This window comes from Gavialis gangeticus, unplaced genomic scaffold (assembly GCF_001723915.1).
Source record: "Gavialis gangeticus isolate Ggan-Ray unplaced genomic scaffold, GavGan_comp1, whole genome shotgun sequence".
Taxonomy (NCBI): domain Eukaryota; kingdom Metazoa; phylum Chordata; order Crocodylia; family Gavialidae; genus Gavialis; species Gavialis gangeticus.
The window spans coordinates 48,845,876-48,857,647 of NW_017729029.1; positions in this window are offsets into that span (position 1 = coordinate 48,845,876).

Consider the following 11,772-nt stretch of genomic DNA (forward strand, 5'->3'; position numbering starts at 1 on the left):
CTGACTTGGAAAACAAATACCAGTGCCGATCAAAAATCCCACAACACCTTCTATGAAAATAAGGATGATCACCTCTGTTTTTATCTGGCTTGAATTTAGACCCTATGTTCTTGCGATTTCTAAATTCCCCTTACAGCTTAACAAGCTATGGTATTCTTGGGTGTTTCCTGCTCAAACCCTGTTATTTTCTGTTGCTGTGAGCAGTTAAACAGCTGGGTGACCTGATTCTTATAACAAGAAGAATTCTAAATTCCAATAAATGATGGTTAGAAAGAGCTTTGAGACCTCCTGCTGAGAGTTGCTATAGAAATTATTGCTGTCATTAGCAATTAGTAACAGTAATAAAAGTTGAGGGATTTAGAACATTTTACCCCTTCTTGGATCAGGGTCAGTGCTCTTAAAATAAAATGAGAGCTGATTGGGGACATAGTATCCTTGATCAAATGGAGACAGAGCTCAGCTGGCAGGAAACCTATTAAAATAAAAGACAAAACAGAGCAGTCAGTTTTGTCAGATGGGGACCCTGCTCCCACTGGGGATCAGAGGATTCACATCAATCACAGCAGCAGTCGGTATGGGTTATAAATAGCAGGTCTTGCACAAAGACTGGCATAGTGTGTGTGTGTGTGTGTGTGTGTGCGTGCGTGCGTGCGTGTGAAACCTCAGACCCCTGATAAAGGCATAGGCAGATCAATAAAGACATCTTTCTACAGTTGTCAGAGATTCAATGGTATTGACACCTGGTATCCAAGCGTTCAAGTTAATGGAAGCTGTACCCATATAAACTGGGATGAAACATAATATACTGGAAGTAGCCAGATTTTCAAGCTAGAGAAATAAAAATAATTTATGGTGATGCCTTCTAGGAACAAGTAATAATCATATGGATTATTATTATACATATATGGAAGTATGTGTAGTAAAGTAATAGTCATACAAAGACATAGGTTTGCATGGCTCTGCTGTCAGCTTCTGACTCTGCCATGAACACACCCATGTAGTAATGCCTGCTTTTTGCAAAAGCACAGCTTTAGCGGTGTCTGAACCAGTTTGTCTTTTCCTGAGCAAGTTCTTGGGGTCGGGGGTGATCTGCTCCTCAGTTTGCACTGTGGGGCCTCATGTATGGCTTGCCTGTAGTTGCTATTGCAATGAACAGCTTTCTCCTTTTGCTCTCTGCGTTCACCCTTCATCATGCAGAACTCTTGTTCTTTCTGATGCAGTGAATTCTAATTAGCTTGGTGATCTACTGTGATCATCTTTTTAAGCAAGCCAACTTTTAAATTTTTGGCATTTAAAAAGTAAATGTTTTGATTGATGAAGTGAAAAGCTGGAACATATCAGCACATGATTTCCAAGAGCAGGAAATCACAGAAAAATTTAGCACTGTCTCATTGCTATTGGGCTAGGCGGCCTGACAATCTGGCCCCTTGGATGGAACTGTGTAGGAATCATATCTATCTTAATCTTATGGTGGTTTGTTCATCCAACAGCTTTCGTATGCACTGCAACATTAAGACTTCCTCTACCCAGGCAGCCGACTGATGAGTGTTTGTCGCCCCCTGTGCCACTTCAGAGAAGGTGTGAGGAGTTACATTTTGTAGCTGAGGAGTGTTTTAACTAGCCCCACCTCTGGGCATAGTTGGTTCAAAGCCCTTCATTGGCCAATGTGTGGTGGTTACAACTTTTTCCTAATCAAGTCTAGAAACAGTTTTATGTTGCAGCTGCTGCATCAGAGTGAAATTAGAGCCCTGTTTCCAGACATCAAAATTCTCAAAGCTCTTCCTTTCCTTATGCTGTAGAACCTGCCAATAGAAAAGCAGCATAATAATAATAGTAGGCATTATTGTAGTTGATAATAATAGCTAATAATATAGCAGTTGTCCTATGGGCTCAGCATAATCCAGTTAATGACAGTGGCTCATGTCCTGTGCTGCAGATGTGGGCAAATCCATACAGCCAAAGAAAGGCACGCATCCTCTCCATGCCCTGGCCTTGTCCTTATGCTGATTCAGCTCCCAGGGAAACCTAAGGGCTATAGGATGTTGTTCTAGCTGCCAGTGGTCACAAGATGCCAATTGTTGCAACAGTAATGTCAAAGATGCTGTAACCAATCCAGGTCATGTGCCCCAATGCTGACCACAGGAAATCACAGCTCTTTACAACCATGCAGCTCCCTCTGGGACCTAATTAACCAAGCTTTAGGGCATGCTCCTTGCCACCAGGGCAGCATCCAACAGACTCCATGTGCTGAAGAACTCAGCCCAGTATTTTCAGATCAGGCGACTGCTCGTGGTAAGCTGTCAAATGTAACTGTTTTAAGGTTAATAGATGGATGCATGTAAAACCCCAAGTCCCAATATCCTGAGAAAATTCAGACTTGGATCTAAAACCAGGGAGTTCAGTCAGAAGTTCTCAGTGGGCACATCTACATGGTCATTAATGCGCCTTAGATACTGCACATTTAGTTTAGTACTTTCCGTGAGCTTGGTTTTCTACTCTTGCAACAGATTCCTGCCTGAGTTCAGTGGAGCTCTACTGGCATCACTTTGCTGCAATGATGTGGAGAACCAGCCAGGACTGACTTCCAACAATATTTAGTTTTAAAAAGTATACATTTATCATCCAGGGACCTGGGCCACCAGCCCCGGGAACACAGAGAAACAGGCATGAGAGGTTGACGTGGTATCGCTGATGACAGAAAATAGAGTTGGTGACTGGGGGCCAATGATAGAAAATCTCTCAGCCATTGCAAGGTGTGGCAGCTCCGCAAGGCACATGTCTACAGCAGAGCTGGATTTGATCCTGCGTCTGAATTTGCATGTTGCTTCTCATCCCCCTTGTGCCCATGTCCCAGTGGATGTGGTACTGGATTGCAAGTCATGAGACCTGGGTGGTATTCTTGGCTCTGCCACTAATGTGCTTGGTGACCTTGGCAAACTGCTTCTGCTGGTTGTTCCTTTGTTTTCTGTCCCATTCTCTCTATCTTGTTTAGAGGGTCTGTAAATTGTTTGGGGTTGTCTCTCAATCTGTGTGCCCAGCACAATGGGACCCTGTCCTTGGTGAGGTCTCTAGTCACTACAGTAACAACAATCATATAATATGCTTCAATGCAGCAGACCCTGCTCTGAGCCGTTTGGAGTATTGGGGCCCTATGTACTAATTACAATAGGTAAATAATTTGTTTCCTTTTTCATAGAGGGCATTTCAGTAGAATTATTAGTGAATAAGAATTCAATGCACAATTAATGAGTGTCACAGAAACATGTAAATGAATCATCATTCGAAGTTAAAAAAAAAAGCCATTAGTTAGATTTTATCACTTTCTAAAGGAAAGTTCATTAATTTATTTAACAAAATGACTCCATAAACAACTCATCATTTTAGATGAACTTCTGTTAAAGAATACCGTATTTAAGTGCTGGGAACTGACACTTGAAAATGAAACACTGTTGCAATAATGGGGAAATTGCAGATGTATTTTATACCTCTTCCAAAAATCAAAAGGTCTCATAAATACAGTCTCTAAAAATGTCTGTGGAAGAGTTAACATAACTGTACAAGCAATAAGCCTGACCTTTCAGTGTAATTTATTTTAGGTTTGCTCAATCCTTTTTTATTAAAACTAGCACATCTGAAGCAGAATTAAATCCTATTATACCAGCTCTGTGATCATATCAATTTTTCTCTGCCATGGCGCACTTTATTAAAAGTTACTTTGTTCCATGCAGGCTAACACAATCAGGGTAGTAGATGAGCTTTTGTAATCTTCAGTAAAGTATACAGCTGCTTTCCTTGCTAGACGTGGAGAGCTCAATAAAACATGGATAGCTTCTGAACCCACAACATTGGTGAGAGACTAATTCTGTGGACTTTGGTAGGCTGAGGGGAAGAATTGGAACCTGTATCCGTGCTGATGTAGGGGTTTGCACCAGATGCAGCTGTAGCATCAGGTCCTTGTTTTGCTGTTATATTTGCAAACCTTCCCTTAAACTAAAGACCGAATCCTGTGGGTAATTGGATAGGGAAGAGATGGGAAGACTCGGCTTAAGAAGAAAAGTTCTCTTAATTCCATACGGCAGCTTTACTGTGCAACACGGGCTCTCCCATGAACAAACCAACCAATGCGTGTTCTCACTGGGCGTGCCTCCACATGATGCTATGATGTAGCATCTTCAGGCAAAAACCGTGATGCCACAGCTATGACACCATAGTGAAGTGGTCCTTCATTACAGCGTGTTGCTATGGCAATGTAGCAGCTAAAAATAACCGTGAGCTATGCTCACGGTGCAGTATGGACTGTTACTGCACCATCCTTTAGTACTAAAGGAAGCACTAAATGACAGCACAGGAACCACGGCACTGTAAGGGCACGTGTAGATGCAGCCACTGTGGCTTCAAATAGCAATGAAAATATTGTGGGTTAGCAGATCAGTATATGCTAAATCTTGGCTGCTTGGTTGTTCCTGTTCACATGGATCTGAGGTTGGTGAGTGGATCCTTCTGGCTTGCCTGCACTCTGCTTAACTGTGCCAGTCTAGTGATGCCCGGTAGGTGGTGTATTGCAAATCCTAGTGGTGGTACTGTGCATTCGTCATAAAAGAAGGTGGCCAATGCAGCTTGGACAGCGGAAAAGAAATCGTGCTGATAATGAAAGAAGGAAGGAGTCAAATATTAATACTCTACCAGAAAATCAAGTAAAGCTAAGCAATGGTTGAATGCATTTAATAGTGTACATCTAACATTGTGCACGTTTCCCTGGCTTTTTCTGTGGATACTTGTACTGTTGGGAAGCTGAACGCTGAGCTGTCCGTCTGTGGGTGTCCTTGGAAACGCAACGGATGTCTGTGTTATCAGGTGAAAATTGTGATGTGTGGAGGCTGGGCCTCCTTCAGGCAGTGCAGCTGAAAAGCATGTTTTTGTGGCAGAGCGGTGCCCCTTTCCTAACGCTAGTAAGGGTCAGAAACTATTAAGAATCACTGGAGCAAGCTGCAGGCTGCAGCTTATGAGAGAAAAGCCTGTTTGGGGATTCCCAAAATATGCAGGGGCAGAACACAGGAGACTCATTTAGGTGAATATTTTATGTACATGGTACAGCATTCAAGGACTCCCCTGTGTCCCACTCAGTTTTAATTTGGGTGTTGGGCTTTCTCCTCCTTCTCTGAGTTTGTTTCTGTGCCGTCTCTTGTTTCTTTCTCTCTCCCTCGCTTTCTTTCGCACACACCTATCCATGCATAGCCCTCCACCTGGTTCATTATGTTTCAGAACAGCCGTGCATGTGCTTCTGTTTTGGACAGTGACAGGCCTGTGTTTTGCTTTGAGATCTCTAGTTCATATATTTACCTAAATGAAGGGTGAGGGTTACACTCAGGTTCAACAGTTTAACCTCATCTAACAGTGTTTTAAGCCTGTGTTAATAATCATCACATTTCTCTGTCGCCTCAGATGAGTAATCTTACCACATTTTGTGCTCAGTGGGCGCATCTACACAGGCATTTACGCCAGCTTAAATTTACTGTGCAGTTAGTTACTGCACAGTAAGATGGAATAGGCTGGCATCTACATGTGCAGTTATTAAAGCGCATTAATGCTGTGTGTGGACTGACTGGGGACTAAAGTTAGTCCTGAGTCAGTCCACATACACAGTGTTACTGCACAGTAAGGTGACTACATGTGCATTACTGTGCAGTTACTAATTGGGTGTAAATTTGATTCTTGCACGATACATCGCCATATTTACTGCATACTCTGGGTGTGCATGTGTAGACACATGCCCATACTGCGCAGTAATTTTGGTTACTGCACAGTAAATGTGAACATGTGGGCTGTGCCCAGTGTCTTCTACCTCAAGCATCAAGTTTGCAGCAAGCAGCAGATGCCAGTAATTAATTAAAAATTGCCAGCATTTTTTGCCCCAGTATCATTTTACATTGCTACCTCTTCATACCATGTTTGCATTGCACCGTGAGGATGGATGGAGCTGAGCCTCTTCCAGGTTTAAACCTGTCTGGCATTTTACAACTGACCAAGAGCAAGTGCATTTTGTAGAGTTTACTGCTTCTATTTAACAGCCTGTTTACTACTTCAGTATCAGTCTCAGTAGTTTTACTGGGCATATTTCCACCCTTATGACATGTTTACAGAGAATAATAAGAACTGACATATTTTGTGTGCACAAGCTAATACCCCCAAATAAAGTCCCATAAATTATTACGAGTAAGTTGTTTGGAACAGAATCATTTTCCCCATCTGGGTAATTCTCTGTGTGTCTTTTATCCATCACCAGTACGGGATCTGTCACATATAAGCCTTGTTGATAAAGGACTAACATACACGAGTTCAGATCCTAACCCCTAGATGAGACTGCTTCACAGAGTTCTGGTTCGAAGCTGACTCTCCAGCAGTCTCTCCAGCTTCTCTACAGTGTGCACAGCCAGGAAATAGGTGTGTGGCTTGAGTGATGCAAGTCTAGGGACCTTTGGCTAGTGGAATGACTCCTTGTTAGCTTTCAAAGCTGCTCATTAGAGTAGCCTTGACATGGTTTTTGTGAAGGGGGAATGGGAAGAGTGACCAGCACTAGGAGTGGTTGCACCCTTGCACCCAGCTCCCCACCCACACTGAGGCCACGTCCGGATGAGCACAGCCGTACAGTATGTGGCACAGCCGACCCGTCTGCAGTGCCACATACTGTACATTCAGCTGTTTTCTGCGCTGCATCCTATGGTCAAAAAAACCTATGCGAAAAAAAGTGCGGTGGTACATGCCAGAGCAGCATGTGCTGCCCTAAACCAGAGCCTGGCCAGCCAGAGCCATGCTCCAGTTGCCGGTCAGGCTCTAAGCGGCAGGATTGCTGTGGATGCAGCTCCCTGAGGCCTCCAAGGTCCCAGGGATGGCTGCTGGGGACAGTCCAGTGCTGGCCCCATCCTCCCCTACCTCATCTGGGGTAACCTTCCATGTGCCAGAGGGTGCATGGCACAGGAATTCCATGGGGACAAGTGGTAGTGGCACAAGGTGTGCTGCTGCTTCTTGTCCCTGTGGAAACAAACGTCCACACTTGTGTGGATGTGGCCTGAAGGGACAGAGCAGGGACTTTAAGTCCCCAAATCAGGTAAGAATCCCATCCCCTGTTTCCCCCTACACTTGGCATGCCCTCCCCTCACCTCCATCCTTAGCAGCATGTACCCTCCCCTGCCCTCCCCTCCCTTCTCTTCTCTTTCTCCTCTCCCTCCTGCCACTGCTGTTGTCATTGGTTGATTTGGGAGCAGGATGGAAGGGTGGAGTAGGGGCATTCTGGAGCTGCTCTAGCCAGGACCAGCAATAGCAATGGTCAGATCCCTCCTCTCGGCTGTTGTGGGCAGTGGGGTTCCCCAGGGCTTGGTCCTCAGGCCCGCACTGTTCAATATCTTCATCAGCGATTTGGACGAGGGGGTGAAAAGCACCTTGTTCAAGTTTGCAGATGACATTAAGATGTGGGGAGAAGTGAGCACGCTAGAAGAGAGGGACAGGCTACAACTAGATCTGGACAGGTTACAGAGGTGGGCAGATGAGAACAGGATGGGTTTCAATATGGACAACTGCAAGGTGTTGTACCTGGGGAGGAAGAACCAGCAGCATACCTACTGGGCTGGGGAACTCCATTCTTGTCAGCACAGAGGCAGAAAAGGATCTTGGTGTCACTATTGATTCCAAGATGAACATGGTTTGCCAATGTGGGGATGCAGTCAGGAAGGCTAATCATACCTTGTCATGCATCCATAGATGCATCACGGGCAGGTCCAAGGAGGTGATCCTCCCCCTCTATGCGACATTGGTTTGTCCGCAGTTGGAGTACTGCATTCAGTTCTGGGTGCTGCACTTCAGGAGGGCTGTGGATAGCATCGAGAGGGTCCAGAGGAGGGCCACTAGCATGATCAGGGGCAGCAGGGCAGGCCCTATGAGGAGAGGCTACGGGACCTGAACCTATTCAGCCTTCACAAAAGGCTGAGAGGGGATCTGGTGGCCGCCTATAAACTTTCCAAGGGGGACCAACTTTTGAGCACTCTTGTCCCCTTTGATCTGTGTGGGGATTGTCACCCTTTGGGCTTGAAGGATTGTCTCCTTAAGGAACAACCACTCTTCTTAGACTCCCAACTCCCCTCCCCTCCAGATCTCAGTGCCTCCCCGACTAGTCTCCGTACCTCATTGAAATCCACCCTCCTAAAGTCCAGAGCTGCTGCCTTGTTGCAGGCCTCTGACACCCTGCGCTGGATGGTAAATTCCAGTAGGCAATGATCACTGTCGCCCAGGTGGTCAAGCACCCGCAGTCCCCTCACCAGGTTGCCGCCTGTGGCCAGGACCAGGTCCAACAAGGCATTTCCCCTGGTGGGACTGTGCACCTCCTGGGTTAGATGGAGGTCCTGTAACTCTGCTAGGAACCTACGTGAGCGGTCAGACCTGGATGACTGCTTTTCCCAGCAGATGTCCGGGTAGTTTAGGTCACCCATGATGACCATGTCCCTTGACTTAACTGCCTCCATGAGCTGACCTGAGAATTCCTGGTCCAGCTCTTCTCCCTGGTTAGGTGGCCTGTAGTAGACCCCCACCACTAAGTCCCTTTCCCCCTGACCCTCTTGTATTCTGACCCAGAGCACCTCAGTCTGCCCTACCTCAGACCCAGTGCTTTTAGCTGAGGATGTGTGTTGATCTTTGACATAGAGCGCCACACCCCCACCTTTCCTACCTGTTCTATCCCGCCTGCACAGCCTGTAGTCCTTGATGTTCATTGCCCAGTCATGCATTGGATCCCGCCAAGTTTCAGTGAGCCCCACTATGTCTGGGTTTGCGTTAGCTAGCAGGAGGGCAAGTTCCTCCTGCTTGTTCCCCATACTACGAGCATTAGTGTAGAGGCATTTAAGGCCTCCTGAGGGTGTATGCACCTCCCCCACAATCCCAGGACTATCCGGGCCCCTGTCTCTTACCTGGGTGTTTCTTGTTCTCATCACCTGTCTTGGCTGAGCTGTTCTTGTGGGTGTCTCTTGGTTCTGTGTTCTGTGGCTCCCTTGGCCCTCTTCTTCCCCCTCCCCTGATGTGCCTAGTTTAAAGCCCGCTGGAGGAGATCATCCAACCTGAAAGAGAACACATGCTTACCTTTGGGGGAGGGGTGAAGCCTATCCCACCCGAGCATCTCTCTTGTTCTGAAGTATGGGCTGTGGTCCAAAAAGCTGAAGCCTGCTGCGAGACACCATTCCCGAAGCCGCAAGTTGACATCCCAGATGCAGGTCTCATGGCATCTTCCATGCCCGCTTACTGGAAGGACCGATGAGAAGACCACCTGTGCCCCTATCTCCTTCAGCTTGCCCCCCAGAACTTGGTAGTCCTTCATCAGGTGATCTGGACTGCTCCTGGCCACATCATTAGTGCCCACATGGATTAGGACCATAGGGTAGTAATCAGTGGGCTGGATGAGGGCCAGGATCATCTCCGTCATGTTCTGAATCTGTGCTCTGTGCAGACAGTAGACCTTGTGTGTCATGGGATCCTCAGCTACTCCTGAGGATCTCAGGGGGAGTCCCTAAGGGGGCTCTAATGACAGGCAGCATTTCCTCCCTCCATAACTAACTAGAATACATCTACTCAAATTCAGAATCCTTGGATAAAATCATTGGATTGAAATTAATGGGACCAACTTGTCTAAATAAAAGTCCGTATGTGGGTACAGAATCAGTAAAGCTCCATGCATCATTATTGTGGGTTGCAGAAATATGCTGAGAAAAACATATGGTTATTACTTGTTTCCACCTGCCTGTGACTGACCTTTCCAGGTGGTATTTGTTTTCTTTGACTCATCTGGAAACTGTCCAGAATTGTCTGTCTCAAGATTTGGGAATAATACAGATTTAAGAAAAAAAACAACCCTCGTTATTTATAGGTATAAGAATAGCAGTAATTTGAGATGGAAATAACCTTCTGGGCACTGAATCAGGTCTTGTTTCTGGCAGGTGTTCTTGGGTTGTAACATTCCTGAACACTTGCTTCAAACAAATGTTATGTTGGTGACAAATGCTGAGTTGACAAGCCCTAGAGCCTGAAATCATCTGTTCAGCTACAGAACAGCAATGGTACTGCCAGCAGGAGGTTGGGTTTCCTTGTCCCATCTCAATGATGTGCCTCAGTGCTATCCTGGAAACAGCTTTTCTTGAGCACAACAGGGCTCATCACTCACTGGGCTCACTCAGTTGCTGGCCTCACTGCTCTGATGTTCGATGAGGGTGCCTGCTGCAATGTAGACACAACCACAAAACTCATTTCCTATGGACCATTGAGCAGCCATTAGAAGATAACAGTGTTCTGTCAGTACTGACCCAGCTGAGCTTGAACTACTGACCTTAAGGTGCGATGCACTACACTGTATTTCATTACTAATTCCCTTGAGCCTCTGGAACATTTACTTTCATCCCACAGAGCACTTTTCCTTTAACAAAAAGCAAATTAATCTTTCCATGAGACTAATGCTCTTTGCCTCATAAGCAAACACAATTTTTAAATTTAGGAGAGCTGCCGGAGAATGCTTTTTTCCATAACCACAGTTGCAAGTGACAGCAAGACAAATTCTTTGCACTTACCCAGTTAATGTTTTTCATATGCAAAGAGTCAAATGTGTACTTTCAGCCTAGGGGATGTCTACTGCAGGTTAAGGAAAACAAAAAGAAAGAACCCAAGGGAGATGGACAGCAGTGATTCTCTGATATCTTCTCCTTGAATCTCCTTACAGCCCTGCCCCCTAGCCAATGCAGAACCTGGCTTTTAATATTTGAAAGTGTGGTTGACACAAAAGAGAAGTAGAGCTACATGTGCCACACACAACACTTCACATTTTCAGGGCACTGTATAAACATTAACTAATGGACCCTGTAATTTTTATCCGTAATCCTTCTTGTTGCAGATTCTGCTCACCTCTCATTCAGTACTCAGGAAGGGTTCAGAAAGACAATGGCCTGAGGTAAGTAGGGTCTGCAGATCTGAGGAAGCCTTTGTTAGTCCAAGAATCATAAGGTGAAGGGCCAGATTCTCAGGTGGTATAAACTGGTACAGGTCTGGTAAAGTCAATGGAACCATGTCAATGTATTACATTGGTTGGGGAAGTGGCCTTACACTAGGGAAATGCAATACATGATATATTTGATCATCCCTAGAATTACTGAGTTTCAGTTCTAAAGCACATCTTTTGGGTCATATATTTGCCTATGAATTAGATTTATTCAATTTTGGGCACATCTACATGAGATGCTTTACTCAAGATGAGAGCAAATTACTTCATAGTAAGTGTCACTGTCTACATGTGTAGACACTTATTAAACCTTAATTTGCTCTAATTGTGAGTAAATTTGCTTCCTGTAAATACAAGTAGCAAATTTACTCAGGAGTAATTACTGCACAGTACAGCATCTGTAGACAATGGACCAGGAGCAAATGTATTCCTGGCCAGCTGTGCAGCAGAGGGTGGGAGGTTGCTTCCTGCCCCCAGGAGCTGCCTGCTGTTGGGGCAAGCTCTGCTACCAGAACCTGGGTGGAGGCAATTTCCTCCTGCCCCAGCAGCAGGGAACTCCCAGCCCCCACTCCATGATTGTGTCCATGGAGTGGGGGCTGGGAGATTTTTATTATTATCATGGAGCCCCCTGCTGCCAGGGGTGCGAGACATTGTCTCTGTGGCGGGTCAGTAGGGGGTGCTCCTACATTGAGCCACCCATCTCACTGTGCCCGACCACCTTCTAGGCTCTGAGCGCCACCCTGGGGGTG